The sequence below is a fragment of the Ambystoma mexicanum genome, chromosome 1q (genome assembly GCF_040938575.1).
Source record: "Ambystoma mexicanum isolate Mex_15411 chromosome 1q, UKY_AmexF1_1, whole genome shotgun sequence".
NCBI lineage: Eukaryota > Metazoa > Chordata > Amphibia > Caudata > Ambystomatidae > Ambystoma > Ambystoma mexicanum.
Genome location: NC_090922.1, coordinates 1,207,297,976 through 1,207,316,590, shown reverse-complemented (window position 1 = coordinate 1,207,316,590; position 18,615 = coordinate 1,207,297,976).

The following is an 18,615-nucleotide window of genomic DNA, read 5'->3' as shown; positions in this document are numbered from 1 at the left end:
AAAATGTTTAATATCTGCGTCCGGTCCACAGACTCACTTTCTGGTTCGGTGTCCGCGAATGCCTCTGGACCAATCGGGGCGCCGCATGACGTTCGTACACATCATATGCGTTTGCTGATTGGTCAATTAAAAAATGTGAGGTGTGTCAAAACGTTTGAAACAACGCCATGTTGGATTCGCCGTCTACACCCCTAATCCACGGACATCACAGTAAAACATATTAAAAAACACAACATTACACTTGTCAAATGAAAGAATCTCTGGGGAGGTGAGAGGTTATGAAGATATGATATGATAAGTAATTTATAACACGCCTGTACACAAAGGTTTTTAGGCGCGACAAAACAAGGGAGGGAAGACAGAGGGAGGACAAGAGAAACTATCTTACTAGGCCTTGTGTCATTCAGACTGCAAGTGCGAGAATGAGAACTGCAAGGGTAGTGGAGGGGAAAACAAGGCAGCAATGCTCTGAGTAAGTGCAGCTAGGGCAGCGCAGCTCTGCGTAGTACTAGGAGAACAAGGTACTTTAGGGTGTGAGAAACCTGAGGGTATTCTCCAAAGCAAGCCTCAAGAATCCCTTATTCAGGTGGCCTGGGAAGGGCCGATGCTCTCGGTCCCCAACTCCTGGGGCGAGCGGAAGAGAAAGGATCACCTGGATGTGGGAACCCGGGGTTGTCCTTGGAGAAAGGCCCCAGGTGAGGTGCAGTATTATACCTCAGAAAAGGGAGAAGAGGACCAGACCCCTGAGGCCTTTGTAGGCTATACAGCATCTACCTCCCTTCCTCTATGTAAACCTCTCGGCCCCAATTCCGAGAATTTTCTTGTTTCTGTTGTCCACCCTAATAATCCCAGTCATTTCCGTTTGGTTAGCAAACCCCACCAATCTCACCTTTCTCACTTTACCAACACCCCTAGGCCAAAGAGTATCAGTTTCTGTGACTAACCACCCTTTACCAACTTGGACCCTTTCGCATATCACGAAGGACGACGGACTAACACCCAAACCAATTACCTGACATGTCCCAATACAAGGGTCTCGCAAAGACAGGCAATTGACCAGAATCACAAACACGTGACGGCCCTTTCCCTTCCCCACAGGGATAAAAGGTGGAGCACGAGAGCACAATACGAGCAAGGAAGACCACAGGTCAAGAGAGCTAACTCAGCACGGCAGTTGAAGAGGAGGAGAAAGACAGTACAACCCGAGAGGGTGACAAGGCGAGAAGGACAGGGAGGGAAGTGACCTTGCCCTTTCCAACGGAAGGAATCTTAAGACCGTGAATAATAGCCAGCATGTGTTGAAGCAGATGCCAACGCTACACAGGACCCTCCTCCGCTGATAACCAAGCCGGGGAGAGACGCTTGTCTCTGTGGTACCAACCTTGACTCCAAAGAGATGAAAAGCCAGTGGTTTGTCACAGCCGGTGAGTCGAGTGGAGAGCCAATGAGAAACTGAACCGTGTTGAGTGAAAAGTAGCAAACTGCTAATTCAACTGTGAAATCATATAACTATTGATACTAAAAAGGGGGAAAAACAGCAACAGAGGAGGCCGGCACCACATGGGTGCACACTCAGTAAACTCTGGGCGATTACCCGATTGTGGATACTACCAATACCCGAAGGCCTTGGGAAAGGCGAGAAAGGGGGTCAAAGTGGTCATACAGGGGTCCAGTAAAATCCTCTGTACAGTCAAATGTCTTTGACCAACAGATGATTGTGAAGCTAACTTCCTTTAGAATCCCTTAGAATCCTGCCACATTAAACTGATGACAAAGTTGGCAAGAGTGAACCCAAAGGATGGATGCCGATAAACCAGAGGCAACGTCTAAAGTCCTAATATACAGTGTATTGACAAGAGTGAACCCGGCTGAGGCATGTGCACAGTGAACTGTTTAAAAAAGACATTAAGATTTGTGAACAATTGCATTGAAAGCCATGGTGAACCCGAAGGAGGGAGGAGAACAGTCGAGTAGGATCTGAGCCCGGAAGAGGGGGATCCAAGGGTGAGAAGCCAACACTCACCGACCTGTGAAGGCAAGGATCTGAGCCTGGAAGAGGGTGAGCCAAGGGTGAGAAGCGGATACCCACCAACCCGTGAATGCAACAAATAGTGCAAGAGAGAAAGTCTTGGAATGCATCCCAGAGTGAACCTGACAGAGGGATTCTGATATTCAAGAGGGGTCTGAGTCCAGAAGAGGGGGACCAAAGGGTGAGGAACCATCACCCAAAGTGCAACCAGAAAATAGCTTTCGTTGAACTTTCGTTTTGTACTGTGAACCTGTCAGGCCCTTGGAAGCAAGAAAACATAACTACTGAAGGTCCTGATATCATTAAGAACTTTTTGTGGATATGAGCCTGGAAGAGGGGATACAGGGGTGAAAAGTCAACCCCACCGTGCATACAAAAAGGCATCATCCAACGTATGTACCGAACTTTGTTTATTACTTTGAAACTATCAGATCCTCTAAGGCAAGAGACTTTTTGTAGAAAAGAGACTTAGCCACCAAAGGCCCTGTTTGCTGAGAGTGAACTGTTGGCTCGTGCTGGGGAAGCATGAGCGTGTGCTGTGCTCCAGAATCCTACCTTATCCTGTGCTTAAAACATGGGGAATTGAGACCCCAACAACGGCATCCTGACTTTTTATTTGTGAACACTTCCTTCATTCTTATGAACATTATCCCACACTTCTTTTGTATTTAGTGTAAGGATTGGCAAGAGGTTTTTCTTGGTATAGGCCCTTTTATTTGACAAGACACCACTAGGACAGCTTTAAGATTGTTTGATGGTCGAAGCATGCTCCCATCTTAGATTTAGGTGTAGTTTAGGCGTTTTTCCAACCAACCTATACAGTTTAATAAACACCCTTGAACTGTGATCACTTGTGTCTGTCTTTACTGTTGCTACCATGAGTTCCTTACAAGGGTTACAGTTACAGCCACTAAGTGTGTGGTAGGCCCAGAGGCAGTGCAAGGCAGTGCAGTGCAAGTTTGCAAAAAGATTTTAAACCCAACCTTGAATGTTATTGTTTGATGTAATTCTGTCAAGAGGGGGAAAAGTTAGAGGGGGGTCCCAACATTTTGAAATGGCTTATAACTTTGGTGCCATTTGACAAATTTGCACAAAAGTTTGCTAAAAGATTGTAGACCCACCTTTGAATGTTTGTACAAATTTGAATGGATTTGTCAAGTGGGGGGATATGTTATATCACTATTTGTGTACCTATATTTTGGCAATTTTCAACAAAAAAAACCACGGACGGATATGCAGCAAGTGCGAGGAGCATTGGCACGGACCCGAAAGCATGGTTTCACAAATGTGTCTGTATTTTATTTTTTGAAAAGTGTCATCATGCAGGTACAAATAATGATATACCTTTGGTGACTGAGGTATAGCCTTGGCCATAGCCAGTGGCCAGATTGTCCAGGGCACAGACAATCTAGCCACTAACCATGGCCACCTTGGGCTGGCAATGGGGTTGAAGTTGGCATGGCCAACACAGACTGGCTATGTAGTAAAGTTTTCCGAAATCGGGAAAGCCTTGAATGGGAACCAAAATTCTTTGCAGCTACAGCCCGAAGTACTGGACGGAACTGTAGCAAACCTGCGCAATGAATATCAGCAAGGACCTGAAAGCATGCTTTTGAAATCTGTCCTGTGTTTTATTTTTTTCCAAAGTGTCAAATGTATGTACAAAAAATAGTGATATAACTTTGGTGACTGGGCAGTGGGTCTGACCCTCAGCAAGGACAAATGTCAACTCTTATTTGCTTATTGGGGCATGCAGCATGGCCAAAGCCCATGCCCCATGGCTTGTAGACACTGGAGCAGGATGTAGGCCAGGTGCAGTGGATAATGGGGGGTGGTTTAGGGGGTCATGATCAAACCTCATGCCCTACGCAATTCAACCATAACTTGCATCCCCAGCATGCTCTGCTGAGAATGAGACATCAGTAGGTGCTGCAAAAAATATGTTTGTGAAAAGGAAGTTTATAGTTCTTTCATATATGTTAAGAGGAATTATTAATAAGTCATATACAGTGCTTATAAAAACCATTGAAATTCACTGAAAAAACGTTGTTAAAAGGGATGTTATGTTTAGGTTGCACTAATACAAACCTATGAAATTAATTGAAAAAATCTTTGTTAAATGGATGTTATGGTTGCCAGGTAAAATAGAAAAACCAAAGAAATTCACCAGCTATGGTAAGCTATGCAACCATAACTCATGCCAGGCCCTCCACCATACACTTCTAAGACTAACACCCAGGACTTCAAAGATGACATCACAAGCAGGCATGGGTAGTTCATTGTTGTGTGAAAAACCAGAGGGTGTTTCGCAACCTAGTCCCCGGGGATCCCGTACTCTAAGCCCTATCCCTACTTATTTTATGGGAAACTACAGCTCCCATAATAATTCCTCCCCACTTTACATTAACAAAACTACTGAGCCGAAGAAGATGAGGAATGAGGCCAGAATAATTGCCTCTACTGAATTGCAATGGCTCTGTCCCTGTAATTTGGCCAGGCAGAGTCAGGCATGTAATCCTGACTATACACACCTGCCACTTGTTAACACCCCCTGTCAGGATAAAAGGTGGTGTACACAGGCTCACTCTGAGCGAGGCTGGGTACGAGAAGGAGCAGCTCTTTCGGTGCTGATGCGAACCAGGCTATTGAAGTTGGAAGGCCAAGGGGCTGATTGTTAATGCAAAGAATGAGAGGGAGCCAGGTGAGAATTCCATACTTTTGGGAAGCCATAAGCGTTCCAAGACTGAAACTGAGTGAGCAGAAGAAAAAAACCTTCAAGGTACTAAAAGCGGCATGCAACCCTTTCGGGTGAACAATGGAGTTGTGGAGGAGCAGAGGAAGTCTTGGTAACGGCCTTGACTGCTGCATGAAAGGCGTGGATTAATGAAGACCAATTAACACGACCAGTGAGTTATCGAAGGCAGCACAAGTCTGGTTTGTGTTAAAAGCAAAAGTAACTGTAACCCAAAAGTTGAAGGTTGTGCGTTTGCCGATAAAATGCCTAATGAGAAGGACAATTACTGAATTGTAAAAGGAACAAATACTGTCATGATTTCTGCCCCTCATGTCCCCAGCCCTCCAAGATGTCAGGCTGGAGCCAGGCCATGATAACCTACATGGCCCTCAGGGCCTCTCCATCCCTCCAAAGACCCACTTGGAGTCAGATTTGGCGCTTGTGGCACCAGACTCACTCACCCCCATAGGATAACATTGGGGATTGGATTTGTAGTGCATTGATGGGGACGAGATGGATGCCCCCACATATTACGGTTCCCAGAACTGCATGTGCAGTCTAATCTTTTGGGTGTGGTTCAGCCCAGAGACACCTGGGATACCCAGAGACTATTTAAGCCACGCCCAGGCTGAGAAACATGCTTTGCGTTTTCTGCACCTGCAGTGTGACACTCACTGTGTTCGGATCGGTCTCCAGTATGCCTGCATCTTTCTTCTGCACTCAGCTCCTGCAAGAGCAAGAACATCGTTAGGAACAACCTTATCTTGCGGCGCTTCTGCCCATCGTTCATCGCTCCTTCTGTTCAGCGGGCATCTTCGGCGGTGTCATTCCCATCCGGGCACGCCGCTTCCGAAGGAAAAGGGAAAAGAACAGAAAAAAGGCATTAGTAAGCATTCAGCAAATCTTCGCTTATTTTTTAAAGACTGTATGAGCTTCAAACGCTTACCTGAATCCCAGCCGATCTGGGGGAACTCTGTCTTCGGAACTTCTCATCCATCTGCAAGAGAGAAAAGACACTCCGGGTTGGCATGGAAACATCTAGAGGCGCCACATACCGTGCTTACTCGCCGCATTTCTTCTTCATAACCGGCATCCACGCTGAAAATGTCACGGCACCTAAAAGACACAGAAAAAGAACTCAGTTCAATACAAATACGAAACGGTCGCATTGCGCATCGCGCTCTCACTCACCTTCAGCGCTACTCATCTCAGCAGCACGTCGCCATCCCGGACGCCGGCCATCATCGAAGGAAGGAAAGGAAAGAAGCTAGAGAACTGTTCAAAAGACTCATGCTTACCTGTCAGACTCTTGCCAGTGAAGTAACTAGGCAGCAATGAGCCCGCATCAATCAACGCGCCCCTGTGCTGAAAGCAGGATGGAGAGCACACTTTCCAAGAAAACAAGGTGAGCTGTGGATCAAGGGGAAGGTTTGGACCCCGGGGAAGAAGGGGCTCAAGCACACAGAGCCAATAGGGGGTTAAACTCTACCAATCCTGTGTTTCAGGCCCAGTCTCCAGTCAAGTAGACTCCAGGGAAAGGTTCGAGGTCGTAAGAGGTCAGAACCGGCTGAGTGACATCCCCGTGGATACCAGGTGAGCGTTACAGATACAAAGTAACAGAGTGGTCCTGTGAGGCAAAATCACACATTCGAAAGTCTTTGTGAAATGTTCTGAGTTGAAGTGTATTGCAACGGGAACCGAAGGCAAGAAGGTAACTGTGATCCGAGAGAAAGTTGAATAAGGGAAAAGTAAAGTATGTGAACTCTAAATAAGCCAAGAGGCAAAGTGTATGAACTTTTAAAGAGGCCAACAGGGCAAAGTCAATAGAAGAAACTACAAGTACCAAGAGGCATTGATGTTGTAAGATGAGGATGATTGTTGATTGTTAACTGTTGAATTGTTTAAAGAGAGGTCAAAGTTGTCATGCAGAGGTCTACATAAAACCCTTGCCGTTTCGAAACTCCTCGACAGTGAAAAGGACAAAACGTGGAGAAGGTAACCCCCACACAGAGAATATACAGGCTCGGGCCCTGCAGAGGGAAGCTTGTGCAGAACTGTGATAAGGCGAAAAAGTCCATGTGAAAAGAGAGGCAGGCTTGAGCCCGGCAGAGGAAAGCCTGTGTTGAATTGTGGGAAAGTAAAGGTCAAAAGTAGAACTGTGTGTTTATGACAAGGCGGACAAAGCATAAGGAAGTGATTGAACTGCCAGAAGCTGGAAGCCCAAACCTAAACTATTGAATTGTACCAGTAAGGCAAAGTCTGCAAGACTGATAGAACTGTGCCATCCACCTATCCATTTTAAGAAACTCTCAAGGCCCCCGTGATGCTGAATGTGGGGAAGGGAGTTGTTACCTATGCCATTCTGACATTTCTTTTGAGACACTGTTTTTCTTCTGTATTCCCTTAACACATTTGCCATTTTGAGGAGCACCGGCACGTTTAGTTTTTTTTAGTATAGAACTTTTTATTTTGACTAGACTGACTTTTACTTGTTTGTTATTTGTTTAATGGTCAAGAATACTCCCATCGTAGAGTTAAGGCTAGTTAGGAATTGTACCAACCCAACCAAAATACCAAATAAAGGTTTAAAAATACTTGTATCTATTGTGTCTGCCTCTGCTACTGATACCATGCCTTGCTTACAACTGTTATATGTTTACTTTATTGGCATTATCGAGGGAATATCAGCGAAATCCTGCAGGAATTGGAAGAGAGTAAAGAAAAAAAGATAATTTGAAACCTACAGCAATCATATCTACTTGGCAGCGGGCATTGGGTCTTTGTGCCACTGGCCATGGCCAAAGACCAGGGCTAGTGAGCCCCAAAGAAACCTATTAGTGCAACATGTACAGTGGCCACAGCTGAAGGCCAAGGCTAGTGTGCCCCAAAGAAAACTGATTTGTGCAACAAGTACTGTGGCCAAGGACGAAGGCCATGGCTAGTGAGCCCCAATGAAAAATATTGGTGCAACATGTAGAGGGGCCACAGCCGAAGGCCATGGCCAGTGGATCCCAACAAAATGTATTGGTGCAACAAGTACAGTGGCCATGGATAGTGGGCTGAAAGCAAACGATATTATAACAAAACCCTTGAAATTCTGTGAAAAAACTAGTTAAGAGAGAATTAAGGTGATTAGATTTAACATGAATAAAACATAGCTACTAAACCTTTGAAATTCAGTGCAAAAACCTTTATTAAGTGAGAGTTAGGGTGATCAGATTTAATGCAACAAAACCCTTGCATTTGAAGCAAGTCCACCTTAACTTTGCACCCCCTGTTGTGCAGTGTATGACTGATGTTTTCAATGTTGGTAGTGGCCATGGCTGGTGGGTTCTGATAAGCTAATAGGAAGAGGGGTTTGGCTGATGGGCCTCATCAGGTCTACTGGCACAATGGCTATGAGCAAAGAGATATGGATTGCGGCTAAATGCCACAGCACACAGTTTCTTTCCTTATTGTTGCAACATGGACAGTGGACATTGCCAAAGGGATCTGGTTACTTATTAGATAGGGGGATGTGTTCCAGGGCTGTAGGCCATGGCCAGTTGGCCTCTGTCTTTTATAGTAACTGCAGAAGATATAGCATGCAAAACCATTGAAATTCAGTGAAAACACTTTATGTAAGACAGAGTTAAGATGACCCAATTTATGACAACAAAACCCATGAAATTCAGCTGAGGTAGGAAGTGACAATCCTCTTCATGATCGTCACTCTGCTTCATTTCATCTCAGCCGTAAGAAGTGGTCGGAGGATCAATACAGTTCACAAATAGATGACTTTGTTAACATATTTAAGTTATCATCTTGTTTAGTTTTTGATTCACAATTTTCATGTTGCTCTTGGCTACCATGGTATAAGGAAACAGAATGTAAAATGTTGAAGATACCACAAGGTAGCGCAACACAATAAAGCTAAAGAAATTATTGAAAAAACATGCACAACTTGGCAGTAACCTCTTCTTTCTAAGCAAACGCAAAAGGAAGACTCTAATACCAAGAAGACTGATCATCAAAACCCTCTTACTTTGAACAACAGCACACAAGTCGCATAACAAATATACATAAGGGCGCCTGCACGATTATGAAACAAACTGATCAGTGTCTGCTACAACCAAAAGAGGGATGACATAAGAATGGATTTAAACTATCCTTGCAAAAGAGGCACTGCAGACACATTATACATGGAACAAGCTCATTCCTTCTTCATAAAGACTGTTGGAAACAAGAGGAAGAAGCTTGAAGCTTTGAGGCAAAGAGTGAGAAATAGTGCAGCCGTACAGACAGCAGGGAAAATAGACACTCTCCAATAACAGGACTGTATTGTGACTTTCCATAGAATACATAACTGTATAATGAACCCTTGAAAAGTAAACCTACATGTTCAATAAAACAAACAATTCTATCAAAAATACAAATCGCTAGATCCTATGCAGCAAAGATTCAATCACCAATTGCCCATAAACAGCATAGTACTCATAACCCACGAGCAACAAATATGATACAAACACAAGGACGACTGAGAGAAAAGAAAAAAAATAAACATACACTTAAGCAAATGCAACTGTAAAGCTTCCCAAAGACGAAATCAGCTTTCCTTGTGTCTTGTTTTTAAATCTGTATTTCTTGTGACTTGTTTTTAAATCTGTATTTATCAACAGAAATGTTTTCTTGAGCCACTAATGATGAAGGTTCAAAGAACCACATCCCATTTCCAAATGTTAAAGGGGTAGTTCCATCGGAAATGTTATTGGCCCAATTTAATCAGGCATTTATTTTAGATCATACATCGATCATTCTTCAAACAAATTTAAATGCAACTTATCTGAGTTTTTCTCACTTTAACACTTGTAAAAACAACTGGTCTGGTACCACCATCTTGTGCTAATCTCATCTGTTGATCCATCACCCTAAATTCAAGTGTCCTTGCTGCACTAATTCAGATCACCCGCCCCTAACAATGACATCACTAGACCCTCACGCCACATTTCATGACTCCAATGCACGTCTCATGTCAAGATTCTCTGTGAGCAATCTATTGATGTGTCTCCATGGAAATGCCAAGACGCCTCGTTCCTCGACAAATGTAAACAAGCCCTTTCTGATCACACAACGTTGGGAGTTTCGTTTTCCTTTGATTCAGTGTATTTCATTTCGAGCTTCCCTGACTTGTTACTGTGCTGTTCAGCTATCTGCCAAGTACAACATACTGAGAACCGGTAATTATACTGCCTAAAATGAATTAACTCAGTAGTCGCTTTTCTATTATGGACAAATGTCTTTACCAAACCATATTTAAACATGTGTCCTTGTGAACTTTTAAAATTTGAGCCTATTCATCCTGTCTTTTCACAATGTGTTTTTGTGTTTTTATAACATGGCTGTTTTTTGGCTTGCCTTTTTTTTAACATTCAATGTTAATGGGAAACGTCTTTTCTTTACTGTAGATAAAAAAAAAAGTTTTTTATTTACCTCACAAAACTATCAATGGCTGTTCACTCATGTGGGCATGCGCTTGCCGGGGGGCTGGGAGGATGGGAATGCTCAAGGTGCTGAATACCATGTACACCACAAAGGTTTTTTTTCGCATGGGCACTCATATCAACATGGCCACTCTGGACCTAGTGTCTCCAGACTCCCATTGGAAGACCCCATCCCTGCAATCAACATATGTCTGTGTCCTTTAACTGTGACAAACAAACCTATTTGCCCACTTAAAATTAGAATTCGTGAACATCTGGCTTCCATTGGGAGCCAAGATGCCAAATACCCCCTTGCCTATCATTGGCAAACATCTCAAATGGACTGCAAAAATGACATTCGTTTTGTTGGGCTGTGCAAAGTGTCATTGCCCCCACGGGGTGGTAACCTTACACTAAAATTACGACAATTGGAGGCCAAATTAATTTGTAAATATCGCACTTTCTGAAGGACTTAATTCGGATCATGAGTTTTCCATATTTCTATAATTCATATTTCCTCTGTTGGGGTTGACAAGTGCCTTTAATTATCCTCTTGGGGGGATCCCCTCCTGCAATTATATTCTTGTTATATGTCTTGCATCGCACTCAGGCCCCACACTTTTTTTAGTGCATTGGAATTGTTGGTTTATTTAAATACCACTTCAATTATTAATGACTAGCTGAGGCTTGTTACTTTTAAATTAATTTTGTCTCTAAAAAAAAAAAATATATATAAATATATATTTAAATAAATAAATGTAAACAAAAAATAAATTTCCTCAGCAAAACATGAGTAATAATTGTTTGCTAAATTCTCCTTTTTATTCTTTTGTTAATTTGGGCTTATGGACCGGTTTCACTAAGTTAGGCTTTTCTAAAGGTGTGTTTAGTTCACCCAACATGGCGATCCTTTTTGCCCCTTTCTGTTTGTCTTACTTGGAAGGCCATGCATTGTGCTATACTGCATTCCAGTATATTTAGTCCTACCTTTCTTTCGTGCATTGTGCAATGGTAACACGAGTAGACTGAAACAAACGGTCATTGAGGTAGGTCTGTTTATTCTGCTCTCCCCATGTTGTAGTTTTAACTTTTAATTGGCTTTTTTGGTTAACCAGTCAGGAATTGTCCACAGTCCTTTTGAATCAGGAGTTAATCTAATGGGTACTTTGGTGGTTTTTTGAATACTAATTTGAGATTTATTTTCTCTTTCTGGTTTCTTTGGCTAAATTAGCTTTCCGCAACTGCGAGGCATTTCGAGGTATGTTTTTATTGACAGCATTACGGTTTGTTTTGGTAACTTACGTAATATTTTTCTGCAATTGGCTTTCCAGTAATTACTCAATCTATCTGCCTACAGAACTATATCTGGCATTGTCCTACTCTAAATGTGGAGTTCTTGTTGCTGCAACCTAAGGTACTTATTTTTGGAATACATTACAGTCTTTGATTTAAGACTTAGCTTACTAAGTGGAACTTGATTGCGCTACTATGGCCAACATTTGTTTCTAAAATTATGTTTCGTTTTCTCTTTTTGTTTGTCTGTCAACGGACTACTACGAATGAAATTGGTTAATTTGTGGTAATTTAATTTCTACCTTTTTACTCTTCCTACATGTGATGTACATGTGTTATATTTTTTGTGGTTGCATCGCGCCCTGGACTGCTTGCTCACAACTTGTGCCTATGATATTTATGTAACAATTCTTTGCACAAAACAATCATGTGTATTTTTTATTTTTAACTTTACTCAATTTGTATGGAAATGATGTACTATGCAATTTAAGCCTCTGATGAAAAGCTGTACACAGCTTGAAACACGTGTCAGGCTTCTCTTCGCACAAACAATAAAGGCTTCTCTTTGCACAAACAACTAATTATAATTTCTTGGCGCAGTGAGACTGGGAACATCTTTGTTTTTCTTCAACTATCCTTGTGGATGTGTATTGGCCTACACCCACACCCACACCGCCCAGATACCCGCACCCACACCGCCCAGATACCCGCAGCCTTGATGTTTATTTTCTTAATCACTGTATAAGCGCTGTGGACTCGTGACTTTTTCTACCATAACTTTGTTCTTGTCCTTTAACTGTGTTCTGGGCCTATTGCGCTCACCTCATCCACATCCCCCCCCTCCGCTATCACTAACAGTTCGCACCTGTGGGCGTGCACTCACAAGGGGGCTGGGAGGATGGGAATCCTCAAGGTGTCGAATACCATGTACACCACAAAGGGACCTTTCGAATGGGGACCCTTAACCACATGGCCACCCCAGACCCGGTGTATCCAGACTCCCCTTTGAAGACTCCGTCCCTGCAATCAACATATGTCTGCGTCCTTTGACTGTGCCCTGGACCTATTGGACTTGCCTCATCCACATCCATCTGCCTCCTCTATCAATGACAGTTCACAGCTGTGGGCGTGCGCTCACAAGGGGACTGCACTGGCAGGATTGAGGAGGGCAAACATTGTCATAGAGGCCTGGTGGGTGTGAACAAACAAGTCAGACATTTACATAAACACTTCTGTAACCTTTTAAAAAACAATGTATGAGTGAACAAGAAAACATCTGTGATATCGTCAACAGATATCGCCAGCTCTCCAGTTTTTACCTTGCATGCTGAGTCGGCTCATCTGTTCTTCTAATTAATGGTTAGTCAACGTTTACTATTCTTTTCTGTAGTGTCAATGTTCTCTGCTAGGCCACTTTCTATTGCTTTATACTCAATGTACACCCTATTCTCATTTTATTTCATTCAAACTGTCTAAACCATTATCAACCGTCCTATGCATTTTTAGCTCTGTAATTAGCACGTAGAATTACAGAGGATTGTTTCCAAATGTAATCTTTCATAGTGCATGTTTTCAATGCATGTTTGCTTTAGGCACCATTCTTTTTATAAAGTATTTTTTATCATCAAAGGAATATGATGTTTGATTTACTCTGTGATACTTTTTTAATAGTAATATTTATTTATATTTCTTTAACAGATCATAGGGACAATGCCTTTTTGTATCGTTTTGGGTTGCACTAAAAACAGCTATGCTAAAAGTCAGGGTACAGTCCTGCATGTATTTCAAAAGGAATTAAATTTAATAAGAAAATGGCTCTTGAGCTGTGGATTTCCAGTCTGAGAAATTGAAAGCAGAGCCCAGGATGTCTTGGATGACATGAGGGGCATTCAATTCCGTGTCTGCAGGAGGCACACCTACGATATGTACGCACAATCACAGTACACTAAAAAGCGTCACCCCAGACTCCTTCGAAAATTGCTTCCCAATGCAGTACCTGAAATGAGGCAGCCTTCATACTTCTTAAGTACACTTGTAAAGTTTATTACATGCTTCTTAGGTACCATTACAAGTAGTCAGATATAGGACAATAAGGTAAAACACTGGCAGCCCATCACCCAGGCCCTGGCTGACCAACTGACCCGGTTAGAACATTCACACATGCATTCCAACACTCGGGCATAAACACTCCAAATGACATCACAACATTCCTTCTGCAAAGCAAAGCCATACACAGCACATCTCCTCCCTTTACATATGCACATCACACACAAGAAAGCGCTACACAACACACCTCCCCTCTTTCCATCGACCGACAAAAAAGCAAAACACTACACAACACACCTCCCCACACACCAACATACACCATTCACACTGACTCGCATGACCAGGGCAAGCACACAGTGTATGCGCTAACACTCTGCCACTCACAGTATTCCCGATGCACTGGCCAGGCACACCGGGACCATCAACCAATGTCGCTGGCGCACTCTGGACCCTGAAAGGTGGAACGAGTCATGGATGAGCACACAGTGCAGCCAAACACAACCTTCTGTGCGCATGAAAACACAATGAGCGTGCCACAAGACCACGAGATCGAAGTACATGTGTGATCCCGCATGTCCAATATAACAGACATGACCATACCAAATCCGGGGGCGCTACCACCAGACACATGTACCTCATTGAACCATGCATGACTACCATCACAGTCATACTCCATCCATACTGGTGGCGCTACCACCAGACACAAACATACATACGTCACCCATGCATGAGACTACTCCACAGTCATGCCCAGACTGAACTGGTGCCTCTTCCACCACCAAACATGCGTACGTTGCTTAACCATGCGCGACATCTACCTCTGTCACGCCCATACCATACTGGAGGCGCTACCCCCAGATACTAAACTATGTGGCACTACCTCCCAAATACCCTTGTTGCGTACCAATCCACATACATACCGAATATTAGGCTGAAGGCGCGACCCCCAGCATCCACATTGAGAGGTAAGACATGCTGACCTGGCACTCACACCATCAGCAAAACCATACTTAAGCTTCACCCAAAACCCGACACATGGGAGGCGCTACCCCCAGAATCACCCGACTAACATATCAACACCGATTCAAGAGATAATTGAAGGCGCTACCCCCAACCTCACTAAACTCCAGGAGAAATACAGATCTTCCATACTGTACTCCATGCATCAGATATTACAGTATGCAGATTACATTGCAACGTTCTCTACATTTGTTTTGATGCATTTCTTAAGACAATATATATGTCATGAAGCCCAAACCAAATCCAGTCCTAAAAGTCCATGTCGCTCTTTAGCGACCTAAACGCTGAAAATCTTCAAAAAATTACATCTAGTCTCTAAAACATTAGATACCATGAACCCAACCCAAATCCAATACTAAAAGTCCATGTCACAATTATGCGACTTAAATGCTGCAAATCCTCAAAGAGTGTTATCTCTATAACTTCACCCATCCAGCAGAATCCATACATCCGAGCAACACTCAGTTGGTAATGGTACTAATGATCCCAATGCATAAATGCTAGAAGTCCAAGTCACTCACGTGACCCTAAACTGAAAATCCTCAAAATAATTAAGTCTAGGACCTGCACACCATGTCCAAGCCATACCAGAAACCATTCACACCTACAACAATAGACACAGGTAATCACAAAAGGATACTTAAGTCTACACTCCTCGAATCCTCAGGAGAAGTAATCCAACATCGTCTTGTCCAGACCAAACCAAAAGGATCTGTCCCACACCGTACAATGGTTGAGGTCGTCCCGTTATCTAAAGGAAACGTTGGCCGGCCTCACACCATACCGTATCCTGACATAGTTCCAATGTTCCCATAGATCCAGTCCAACCCTGAAAGTCAAGAAACAGCACTGCTTCCGACGCAGTTCGGCATGTCCGTCCAGCAACCGCTCCTTACAAATTCCACTCCCCGTTCACCCGACAAGACTCTGTATAGGCTGCGGTGTGGAGCTAACGCAGCCTGGCATCACAGCACTGAACTTCCTGGTAGCGTCGAGGATGTTGCTAGAACTTTTTTTTTTCAAATGTCCCTGTTCCTCCAATTGCAATTACAGAGCCCGAAGGCAATCAAGCGGATGTTTGGCAGCCCAAACAACAGGTAAGGGAACCTGGAGCTTTGTGGGGTTCCATGCCTCCATCAACTCTCCCCATGGCCACCATGACATCATCAGAACCGAGAAAGCGCAGACGAGTGCAGACCGCACTCTTCCCACAGCCAGCCAACAACATGCTATGCAACTCCAGCGTTAAGTACAAACTGACCCCACATGCTGTACTGTTTTCATAGAATATTAAAGTCATTAGGCAGATTTTCGGTCGATTGCTCCTGACAGCTTGATTGCCTTTAACTTAGATAACGCGAGCGATACTACCTCATTAACCCATCATCCTCAGGTGTAACGTCTGAGACTGCAGATTCTAGCTTCTACATAAGCCAGATACCCCTCCTTTCCAGTTCCTTCCCTCCTTCAGCTCATGGATCATTACCTGTCTCAGCAGCCAGACACTTTTCTGTCACCCGGACAAGTGCAGTGTCGCCTTTCCATGCAGGGGCGCTCCTCCTTCCCCTTTTAGGAACAAGCTTCCCCTACTCCGACAGATGGGTCAGCTTCCCTTTCCAGACCCAGCACTCAGCTCTCCTTGCAGTTAAAGGGTCGATTCTCCAGGAAACACCTCTCTTTCTGTGCTGCTGAGGTAGTCCAAACATAATGGGGCTATTTCTTTCTCCTTCCTCTCCTTCCCGTGCCCGCCCTGGGTGATTGGCCTTACTTGTTAGCTTTTGGGGGAAGTGTGTCCTCTTGCCTTTCCTTCTGCACCCCCCCGCAGCAGATTCTCCAACTTTTCCACGCATAGATCCTTCTTTAAAAGACCAGCTTGTCGCCAATGAAACGAGGCAGCCTTCATCCTTCTTAGGTACACTTGTAAGGTTTATTACATGCTTCTTAGGTACCATTACAAGTAGTGGGATATAGGACAATAAGGTAAAACACTGGCAGCCCATCACCCAGGCTCTGGCTGACCAACTGACCAGGTTAGAACATTCACACATGCATTCCAACCCTCAGGCATAAACACTCCACATGACATCACAACATTCCTTCTGCAAAGCCAAGCCATACACAACAGAACCAACTGAATTTCAACACACGCTGACCCAGGTGAGTAGTGCATGCTGAATTTTCCAAATTTATTTTACCATTTTCCAGATTATAATATGTCTCATAAAATGACCACTCAATATTTTGAAATAGTATGTGAACAGGTAACATAATGAACGGTTTTCAGTTTTTGGGGAATATTTCCATTGATATTTTATGGTCTTTACCTCAATCAGGTAAGGTCCCACATTTTTTGTGTAACGGGATCAGTACTCAAATGGGATCTTCAGTCAAAAAGTATATATGCAAAAACGAGTCTGATTACCCCTCTTTACGCCGCCAAGCAATTAGGGTGGCGATGCTATACAAACTGAACACATGTAGTTTCAGGAATTCCTTCTACAGACTAGACATATGGTAGGACCCAAACAAAAACATATATTTAAAATGTATTTATTAGTTATCAAAAGGTAGATAATATAAAGTATATCATTACATACATTTAAATTCTATTTTTGTCATGATAAATACCAGAGAAACATTTTTTCTCAATCAATGTATACGAAAACATTCAAAAGACAAAATACAGAATTCACGAATTTGGACACGGGGTGAACAAAACAGCACATATAATTAGTGACCACTTTGTGTCGCAAGAACCCAGGCTTATTCCTGTGGGTGTCTCAGATTGTCGACATGTTTTGGCCTTATTAAACATTAAACACTATCCCTAATGTCTTTTTTCCTCTAGATTTATAGGCCCTCTTCAGGACAAAAAGGGGTAATCAGACTAGTTTTTGCATATATACTCATTGATATTTTATTACACAAGTTTCCTTTGTGACACAATGTACTGCGGTCTGTACATTTAACTTAAGATTACTTTGTGTAAACTGCAGCATTGAGCGAGTGCTTGTGGAGTGCTGTTCTGCTGGCAGGCTATATTTTCCCGTGGACCCAGTGAACACTAGTGCTACATTCTTCTGTGACTTTTGATTGGATTATTATTTGGAGAAAAATATCACCACTTGCGACTAACTCCGCCCACTCTAGCTCGCACTTTTCAACCTGGCATGCGCGCGCTTAGCACGCGTGCATTGAGCAAGTGCTTGTGGGGTGCTGTTATGCTGGTAGGCTATCTTCTCCCATGGACCCAGGTACAGCGTCTACTGCTGCAATCAACATTATCTGCACTGACTTGGATTGTTGACTGATTACACACCACTCTTTTCTTTTCTGCAGTGAACATTAGTGCTACATTCCTCTGTGACTTTGTTTTGATTATTATTTGGAGAAAAATATCACCACTTGGCGGCTAACTCCGCCCACTCTAGCTCACCCCCTTTAAATCTGGCATGCACACGCATTAGCGTGCGCGCATTGAGCGAGTGCTGTTCTGCTGTCCAACAGGTGAGCAAACAGCAGCAAGTGAGACCTCCAACTGCTACGTGTCCACCCAGAAATTGATTAATTTCTTTTTTTTACTTTGACCTATAATATTTATATTTTGCATCTGAAATTCATCCCTCGTGTTCCCACCTATATATCAGTTATGTACACATATACACCAGCTAGACTTTGACAATCAATCAACGCTCTATAACGGACACTCTAATCCACTCAGCAGATTTGTCTCAGATACCTATACTTTATTCCCAAATTGTTTAACAGACGAATATTCCCTTGCCTTCTCAACATTTACCCATTTTATCTTCGTTGTGTCAACAATCACCAATGACAGAGAATACATCCTCTATTACGTTAACTTCTGCTTTGTTGAACACTTCTGTACTAGTACAGGACTCAATTAGAGGGAAATCCTATTCATCCCCCTTTAAATTTGTCTCATTCACCAGTTCTTTATCATGATTCTAAGAACTCTTCCTTCAACTCCTCATTGAGCTCCGGCATCCTTTGCAAAACCTACTCCGAGACCT